Source organism: Myotis daubentonii, chromosome X (assembly GCF_963259705.1).
Source record: "Myotis daubentonii chromosome X, mMyoDau2.1, whole genome shotgun sequence".
NCBI classification, from domain to species: domain Eukaryota; kingdom Metazoa; phylum Chordata; class Mammalia; order Chiroptera; family Vespertilionidae; genus Myotis; species Myotis daubentonii.
The window spans coordinates 95,927,927-95,937,880 of NC_081861.1; the positions used below are offsets into that span (position 1 = coordinate 95,927,927).

Genomic DNA, 9,954 nt, shown 5'->3' on the forward strand with positions numbered 1-9,954 from the left:
GGGAGGCAAGGCGGGCTGCGGCCTGGAAAAGGAAAGCTGCTTGTGACGCCCACTGTGTGACAAGCCCCACCTTCCTCCGCCATTTTGAATTGTGGCGAGAAATTCGCGTTCTGAGAATTGTGGGAACCTTTGCTTTCCCATTTTGAAAACTGAAGCACGTCACCTTCTGATGGCTTGAAGCCGTTTTTTCAGAGAACTAAAAATGTGATAATAGTTTAACTTGAGGTCGCTTCACACAATCCAGACTAGTTCATCCTACCTTTTAGTCAATGTATATATTTATTAAGCGCCAACTGTATGTTAAGCGCTGGTGTACATGTTGGGGATACGGCGGAAATAAAAACAGACCAAAATACGAGTTCTCATCGACAGAGAGAGAGAGAGAGAGAGAGAGAGAGAGAGAGAGAATAAAAGTGAGAGAAAGGGGTGAGAGAGTGCGACGAATTGCAATTTCAAAAAAAGAGTGATCAGAGATGGGCTCTCAGATGGTAACTCCCTGAAATACTTGAAAAGGGGCGGTGATTGTAAAAGGGTGGGAAAATCTGATAACGTTGGAATTTGTAAAGGGCAGTTAAGGAAGATTTTAGGAGGTAATGCCTACAGGAAACTCCGGAATAAGTCACACAAAATCTAACTCCCAGTTTCACAGTTAAAGAAAAACAACATTACCCAAGTTTTTAGGGTGTTTCCGTGTTTCTTTTCCCATTTTCTGTTGGTTTTTTTGTTGTTGTTGTTGTTGTTTTTTTGAGTAACACTCCAGCTATATTGGTCCTATGCTGTAATTTAGGGAGTCTAGAGTTCGTAACCATTAGTCTATGCTATTGACAGAAAAATGTTCAGGAATTAGAAATTTTAGAAGCTGTTTATTTTTAAAACAAGCCTCTTCTCAATTGTCGTTTTCCCAGAAAAGACGTCCCTAACCACCCAATTTAACATAGCAATTTCTCCATCTCCTTACCTGCTTAATTTTCTTTAAAGCACTTAATCTTAAAATGCATTATTTGTGTACCTCAATCCTTAAGAGCAGTGAACCTCTTTTTTTTGTTGTTGTTCACTGTCACATCCCCAGTCAGCTCATAGTAGTCCCTCAAATATTTTTTGAGAGAACGCTTCCTCAGCATGAAGACCATTTTATCAGCCTGGAATATAAGTATTTTACTCCAAGCAGTTCCCCAATATCCCTCATAAGCTCCTCCTCAACTCGCTTTCCAGCAGGCTTGATCTTGTCATTTTTGACACTATGTGAATATGATTTAAGTGCTGTGTTTCTACTCAGTTTTTGTCTTGTATTACATAATCACATACTAGAACTTTTACCTAGAACATATAAAAGGAATTCTTCAGTATCCTGTAATGTTATTAAGCCTGATATTGAGCTTATGGTAATAACATTACCAACTCCTTAACACATTCTTAATGCAAACGCGGCTTAACATAAAATATAAAATCATAAAAGAAGTAGAAGAAAATACAAGCGAGTATGTGTATACCCTTGAGGATATAGAACTTTCTAAATATGACACAAGTCCAAAAGTGAAAATACTATTAAATATGACTTCATAAATAAAAGTAAAGCTTCTGAATGACAAAATGTAAGGTTAGTAAAGTTAAGAGACAAATAGCAAACTGAAAAAAAACATTTCAACATGACAGATGACAGCTATGGGGTAATACTGGTTTATGATAAAATTAAAAGACAACATAATTGACAAAATGCTAAATATATGATAAACATATCTGGCTAATATCACTAGTCCCTAAAGAGCTATTATAAACTGATTTTAAAAAATAAATACCACAATTTAAAAATCTGAGAAGGACATGGATAGGCAATTTAAATGTTCAACCTCACTAGTAATCAGAAATAAAAATTAAAATGGGATTTCTCTTTTTGCCCCTCAGAATATCAAAGAATAAAATTCCGATAATATTGTTGATAAAAAGCCTATGAAATGGCTTGTTTGCTGCTGTTACAAATTGATATAATATTTTTGAGGCAATTTGTCAATATGTGTCAAAAGCCTCACACATCCATACTGTTTAACCAATAAGACACATACAGAAATGTATTTTAAGGAAAAGAAGTGGACAAAGATGTATGTAATGTTAATCATTGAAATATCAGTCCTAGCCGGTTTGGCTCTGTGGATAAAGCATCAGTCCTTGGGCTGAAGGGTCCCAAATTGGATTCTGGTCAAGGACATGTACCTCGTTGCGGGCTCAATCCCTGGCCCTGGTTGTGGTGCATGCTGGAGGCAACCAATAGATGTGTCTCTCTCTAACACATCGACTTTTCTCTCTCTGTGTCCCTCCCCATTCCTTCCATGCTCTCTAAAACAGTGGTTCTCAACCTTGGCTGCACATTAGAATCACCTGGGAATCTTTTTAAAATCCTGATTTCTGGGCCTCATCCTCCGGAAATTCTGTTTCTTTGTTATGGGGTGGGGCCACAACATTAGTAACAGAAACAGAATTTCCCGGAGGATGAGGCCCAGAAATCAGGATTTTAAAAAGATTCCCAGGTGGTTCTAATGTGCAGCCAAGGTTAAGAACCACTGGTCTAGATGAATATACAGGCAAATAAAATGTAAAGGAATTATTAGGTATTTTAACATTCTTTACCTCTTTCTGTATTGTTTTGAATATTTTACAATGTGCATGCACTACTTGGTATTGGGAAGAGGGGTCATTTTCATTTTCAAACAAAAGTCTATTTGGATCTGAAAAGAAAAGAAAACATCTCTCCATCCTCTTATTTCTTCAATGTTTCATTCAAGTATACCCTTCTCTCCTTCCATCCTCCCTCTCTCCCTCCTCCCTCTTTCTTTCTTTTCTTTTCTTTCTTTCTTTCTTTCTTTCTTTCTTTCTTTCTTTCTTTCTTTCTTTCTTTCTTTCTTTCTTTCCCTTACTTATCTCTTTCATATATTCTTTCATGCTCATTTATAATCAAGGAGCTGCAACTATTTATTCAATTTTGGCATTCAATTCACCTAGAACCCAAGGAAGAAACCACTGAATAATTTTCATTGTTTTCTTGCAGCCTAATTGAATTTCTCACCAAATGTGCTTTTTACATATTCATGATGTTCAAATGATTTTTACCCCTTCCTGGTGAAATGTCCTTTAACGGGATAAAAGTAAAAGAATTTTCCAATCTTCCTTCTATTCATTTATTCAAAAAAAAATGTCTTGATCATCTAATATATGCTGGTGACTGGGAATAGATGGGTAGACCACAAACAAGAAGATTCTGCCCTTGTGGCAAGACAGACATTGCTTATAAATGTAATGAACAGTTTTACAAAGGAGATATGTGGATACAATGGGAGGGATATATAAAGGGAACATTTAACTTAGAGAAGTTGCCATTTTTAGCTGAGATCTGAGCTAAAGGAAGACTGATGGTTAGGAAGAAAGGCAGATTAGGGAGGAGCTCTGGGAGTGGGAATAACCTGTACAATTTTGCTAGGGTGAGAAAATAGAGCCTGAGGAAGTAAAAGAATAGCTTATTTTCTGTAGAAAATCATTCCATTTTATTTTCTTCATAACACTCATCACATTGGAATGTATTTTGTCTATTTTGTAGTTTATGTTATTCATTGATTGTAGTATTTGTTGATAGTCTGTCAGTTCCCACTGGCCCACCCACCCCCAGGCTTAAGTTCCTTGGGAACTGAGGCTTTGCCTCCCCCATTTACCGCCATATTTTCTGACCCTAAAATATGTAATAGACAATATATTTTTAAAGAATCAATGAATTAGCTTGTAGTTCACATTAGATATTTTGGATCTTATCCTAAAAACAATGAGAAGTTTTTAAGGAGCTTTTAAAAAGAGATCATTTAAAAATGATTCAGTAAAGGTGTTTTAAAAAATCTTTATGCTTGATATGTGCTCAAGACTGCATTTTCTTTATAGTAGATATGCTTACTGTTTTAAGATTCCAAACTTCTTTATCTTTATGAAATGAAACTGGTTTTGTTTCAAAATGACACCTACAATATGTATATTTATTTAGTTTAGAAACTACTCCTAATGCCAAAGTAGCTTTTTAAAATCTTTTGAATAAGTACCACTGGCTCAAATCAATTTAATTGGAAAACAAATGTCTGTCTCTTAGTGCTTCCATTTTTGTCTCAGTTAGATTCTTAGGGGTTCACAATAATATTCAAGATATAAGTGAATCATAAATGTTTTCTTCAGTTTCCCTGAGGACGGGAATAGGAGGATGGGAAAAGACAAGTGAAAGGTAATCAGTAATTCATTTTATTCAGTTAGGTCATTCATTCAACAATATGTATTGTGTGCTATGGCACTGTGGCAGGCCTTGGGGCTGTAGATATAAAAGATGTAGTCTCTGTCCTGAGGAAGTTCACAATCCAGGAAAAGATGTATCCTAGAAGGATGTAGTTCATCTACAGTCATTTTGTAAAGATATGTGGAATCTAAAGCTAATATGTTGGTTCCATTGTAGGGGCCCAGACAACACTTTTAAGGAAGTCACCCACAAGCTTGGATTTATAGAATGTCAGAGGTTTTAAAAATAAGTGAAAGATTAAAGAGCGAAGCACACATATCATAAGAGTAAAGCCCTTCTATTCCTTACCATATTTAGAAGCCTTAAAAAAAACAGCATCATATATTTCCCATAGGCTGGTAGAAAAGATTACAATTGCTTTCATTACTCACACTCCAATACCATATTTGTATTTGCATTGTTATTGAAAACCTAGTTGCTCTAGAACTCAGTTTATCTCTTTGAAAAATTTATATAGTGGTATCTATTGTTCATCCCACAAATGACCTGTAAGTTAATTAATGTGGTTGTTCTCCAGTAACATATACTCTAGAAACAGGAAGTGTTATTGCAAATATTTAAATATAGTAAAATAAAATATGTATTGATGTCTAGTTAATTAAATGAATAGTAGGGGAACTCAGTGTATTTACTGTCATGCCTTTTTTCTAGCTATTACAGCCACAGTGAAAGGTGTCTGTTTACATTATATGATTTCTGGGAATATAAAAGTAACCTGCCTAACGAAGTAATGTCAAGCACCTTATGTTTCCAAACATGAAGGTTTTAGATGCTCTAGTTATAAAGCATAGGGCAGTTTTCCAACTCATGCCAAACAACTAGAAAGTAATCTTCCTGTAACAATTTAACTATTATTGCAGAGAAGCCTTATCTTATCTCCAATTAGTAATCTATTTTTAAATTATTTAAACTGTGAAAATAAAATGTTGACTATGCACTGTCTCTGGCATCAAACAACTATGTAATAAGTTTCTCTTTGGAGACAGGATGATTCTGTCTCCATCCTCCTCAGTCACCATAAAAACCTCAAGCCCATCTGGTCCTACACCCACCTAAACTTTCATTTCTATAGAGGTCAGCTATAAATCCACTTCCATCTCCACCTGCACTGTTTTGCACCCTCTCAACATTTTCTGAGCTCTTCGGACCTTGCATTTGAAGGTAACACACTCCCCTGCTTCCTTAGTCTCTTCATAGAAAGGTCTCTCCTCAGCACTCTGACTGAAAAGTTCCAGCTTCCAAAATACCTCCATTCCCCCAAGACTCACTGAGAAAACAAACAAAAAACCCAAATGCAGACTTTTTTTCTTCGAAAAGCTTTCATATCTCAAACTCAGACAAGGAGATGGGTGAGGCCTTTAAATAAAGTGCAGATGCCTAGGCCTCATCCTAGGATTCTGATTCAGATGTTTTAAGAACTTATGAATCTACATTTTAAATAAACTCTCCAGGAAGTTCAGATGCAGGTTATCTGCAGAGAAGTATTTGAAAGATGGACTTTAGTAAAAACAATAATAGTTACCCTTCTATGTGTCCCTACTATGTGCCAAGAACATTATATACATTGTGTCATTTAACTCTCATTAAAAAAAACATTGGAAAATGTTATGAGCATTTTATAGTTGAGGAAAATAAAACTCAAAGCAGCAAAACCAAAATATGCATGAGATCACACAATTAGGAATTAATAGAGATAGGTTTGTATTCTAAGTGTGTGCTGCTTCTAACAACCCAGATCTCCTAGCTCCTAAACCAGGGCCTCAGTAAATAATATATTAAAATAATATTTTCTTAAAGATGATTAAAAAAATAGAAAGCCCAGCTCAGCTGGAAATTTTATTCCTTAGATGTTCTGTATATTTTACAATACTAAAGATCTTGAATGGGCATGGTCTTTTCAAATATGTTCTCTCTCTCTCTCTCTCTCTCTCTCTCTCTCTCTCTCTCTCTCTTTTTCCCCTATCTCGCTCTCTCTCTTTCTCTCTTGGCTGAAATCACTTATTTCTTTGGCTAGATTAATTCAATTTTTTCCTTTTTGGCAAGACAAAAGTACTTGGAAATACCTAGGGGAAAAAAATACAATCTCTGATGTCAGGAAAGCCTGGACAGTGCTTATCTGCTTCTAAGCACTCAAGATGATGTAGCTGTGATAAAATGCCTATCAGTCTTCCATAGCTCTATATGTCAAGGAGAAATAGAATTCTGTTTTAAAATATGCCTTACTACCTACATATAGAAGTAGATAAAATTAATATTTATTGTGTACTTAAAATGTTGTGCTCAAGTAGGCAGCACATATACTAAAATGTGCCAGGCTCTGTATCACCACTAAACAGTCCTCTTATTTAAGGCTCACAATAAACATGCGATGTAGGTATTAGTATACCCATATTAAAGTTGGGAAAATTAAAATTTAAAGTAACTCTATCAAGCAATACAGCTAGTAAGTGAAGGAGCCTGGGATAGAAACTGAGTCTGTGTTAGAGTCCAGGCTAGGTGCTTAATCCCTCTATTAAACCTATAAAACAAGCATGTCAAACTCCCGGCTCGCAGGCCACATGCGGCCCACAACTAATATTTTTGTGGCCCAGCCAATATAACAGTATGTAAGAAATGTTTTAATAAAAATTTTATAACTTAATTTTTACAATATTTGTTATACATAATTATTAAAAATGAACTACAACGTTCCCTAATGACTGATTACTATAATCCTGTTGCATTCATTTCCCTTACTCACCTTACCCACAGGCACACCATTTCTCTCAACTAATACTAGCAGTGAATATTTTAGCAGCCTATGGCCACGTCATTAGTCTTGTACTGACTTGCTTGGCATGCACAACAGGAAATTTTTCGCTTTCGGAGAACAAGGAAAATTGGTTTATTTGCGTTATGGTTATTAATTTGTGCAGTTATTCAGTGTCTAATAAGTTAATGTTCATGAAAAATATATTAATTTTGGGAGGGGGCCGCTGTAGTCCAGGCCCTGCAGGCCCTGGGGTATGAGAATTTCCTAGGGGCAGCGGCGCTGAGCCCCTCCGGCCCAGACTTCAGGGCGCTGTGCCCCTGGCTGGCGGCTGGCGGCTGAGCTGGTGACTCTGGGCGCCTTGGAGCGGGAGCGAGAGGAGGGCGCGGAGGCACGGAGGCACCGAGTGCCAGGTGATAGACCCGGCTTGGAAGAGGACTTCCTGCGACAGCTGCCACGCCTGCTGGAGGCGCTGCACTGCTCTGACTGTGCGCTCTGCAGTGGAGACTGCGTGACCGCGCTGCGGGAGCCCGGCGCTGGCCTGCGCCTTCTGCTTATCAGAGCTGCTGCCTTCCCTGCGCTCAGGATCCCTGCAGCCCTTTCTAAGCTACCCACTAGACCACCCAGGTGGGAAGCATTGGAGTCCCTGTGCCAAAGCCTGGGCGATCAGTATTGCTGCCGCCATAGCCTCCTCCTAAAGCACCTGGACCTCATGATATCTGCAGTCCAGTGGAGTGATCAGGCAGAGGCCCAAGGGGAGGCCATGAAGGCAGTGCTGTTCCCAATTCGAGAGACTATGACCCCAGAATCGATGTCTCCATTGCACACATCCTGGCTGCCCAAGCTGATCTGTCTCGTCTTGTCCAAGCCATGAGCAAGGCTGCCCGCCAAGGGACCAGCTGTGCCATCAACAAGGTGCTTATGGGCAATGTGCCAGACCAAGGGGGACGTCCAAATGAGTTTGAGGCTCCTATGCCCAGCTGGCAGAGCAGAAGAGAGAATGGAGGTGGGAGGAAGGCAGGCCACCACTGCTGGGGCGATAAGAAGAAAAAGAAATAAAGGGGGACTGGATCCTCTATGAGATGCTGATACCATTAATATATATATATATATATATATATATATATATATATATATATATATAAATTTTATGAAAAATTTATATTATTTTATGTTAATGATGACTCATTTATTTCAGCCCTTTGTATTCAGCATGTCTCTATCGAAATAAACCTACCTTTCTATGAAAATTGAAGCTTTTGTTTTTTTTGCGGCCCACATAATCTTAAACCTTGTTTATTTGGCTCATGTTAGCCTTTGAGTTTGACATGCTTGCTATACAAACTAACCTTTCAGACAAATAGTACCCTTTAGACAGAAAAATAACTGCAAGTGGGTTATTAAAGAGACACCACCACATGATTCAGAATAGGGAGTGGAAGAGAGTATTTTTATTTTAGATGTCTTTGCTTTATCCATGGAGCACAGGGCCAGTAGATGCATCCATTTCTCATACATGAAGTACCCATTACTACCCTATAGCTATTTCACATTGAGTGGTAGGTGACCTGCATTAGTTTGAGCTCTGAGCAAAGAGAAGGAAATACGATGTTCTTTTTTTTTAAATTTTTTTATTGATTAAGTTATTACATATGTGTCCTTATCCCCACATTAGCCCCCATTCCCCCAACTCATGCCCTCACCCCCATGTTGTCTGTGTCCATTGGTTAGGCCTATATGCATGCATATAAGTCCTTTGGATGATCTCTCCCACTTACTCCCAACCTCCCTTACCTTCCCTCTGAGGTTTGACAGTCTGATCAATGCTATTCTGTCTCTAGATCTGTTTTTGTTCATCAGTTTATCTTGTTCATTATATTCCACAAATGAGTGAGATCATGTGATATTTATCTTTCTCTGACTGGCTTATTTCACTTAGCATAATGCTCTCCAGTTCCATCCATGCAGTTGCACATGGTAAGAACTCCTTCCTTTTTATCGCAGCATAGTATTCCATTGAGTAGATGTACCACAGTTTTTTCATCCCTCATCTGCTGATGGGCACTTAGGCTGTTTCCACCCCACCCTCTGCCCTTACCTCCCCACTGTCCTCATCCATAGGTGTACGATATTTGTCTAGTCTCTTCCTGCACCCCCCCTTTCACCCCAAGAATTGTCAGTCCACTCCCTTTCTATGCCCCTGATTCTATTATAATTACCAGTTTACTCTGTTCATCAGATTTTTTATTCCCTTGATTTTTAGATTCACTTGTTGATAGATATGTATTTGTTGTTCCTAATTTTTATCTTTACCTTTTTCTTCTTCCTCTTCTTAGGTTTTCAACATCTTGCTTTCTCTCTTCTTCTGGCACCCCTATAATTCGGATGTTGGTACTCTTGAGGTTGTCCCAGAGGCTCCTTACACTATCTTGATATTTTTGGATTCTTTTTTCTTTTCCAGTTGGGTGTTTTTTGGTTCTTCATATTTCAAATCTTTGACTTGATTCTTGGGATCCTCTTGTCTGCCGTTGGATCTCTGTATATTATTCTTTATTTCAATCAGTGTATGCTTAATTTCTAGTTGGTCCTTTTTCATATCCTCGAGGGTCTCACTAAATTTATCGGCGGTTTCTAGAAAATTCTTGAAGAACCTTATAACCGTGGTTTTGAACTCTATATCCAGTAGTTTGCTTTCCTCCATTTCTGTCATTTGTGACCTGTTTCTTTTTCTTCGCATTTTGGCTGCTTCCCTGTGTTAATACAGTGGCTTTGTTTGCTAGGTGTCCTATAGGGCCCAGTGGCTCAGCCTCCCCAATTACCTGAGGTGGACACTCTTGGTGCACCACTTTGTGGGCTGTGTGCACAGTCTTGTTGTAGTTAAGCCTTG

The 9,954-nt window shown here is 38.2% G+C and overlaps 1 pseudogene; it reads left to right on the forward strand.

Moving 5' to 3' along the window:
• Positions 1 to 1,646: 1,646 nt before the first annotated feature.
• LOC132223564 (protein FAM98C-like) lies at positions 1,647 to 8,126 on the forward strand (annotated as a pseudogene).
• The last annotated feature ends 1,828 nt before the right edge of the window (positions 8,127 to 9,954 follow it).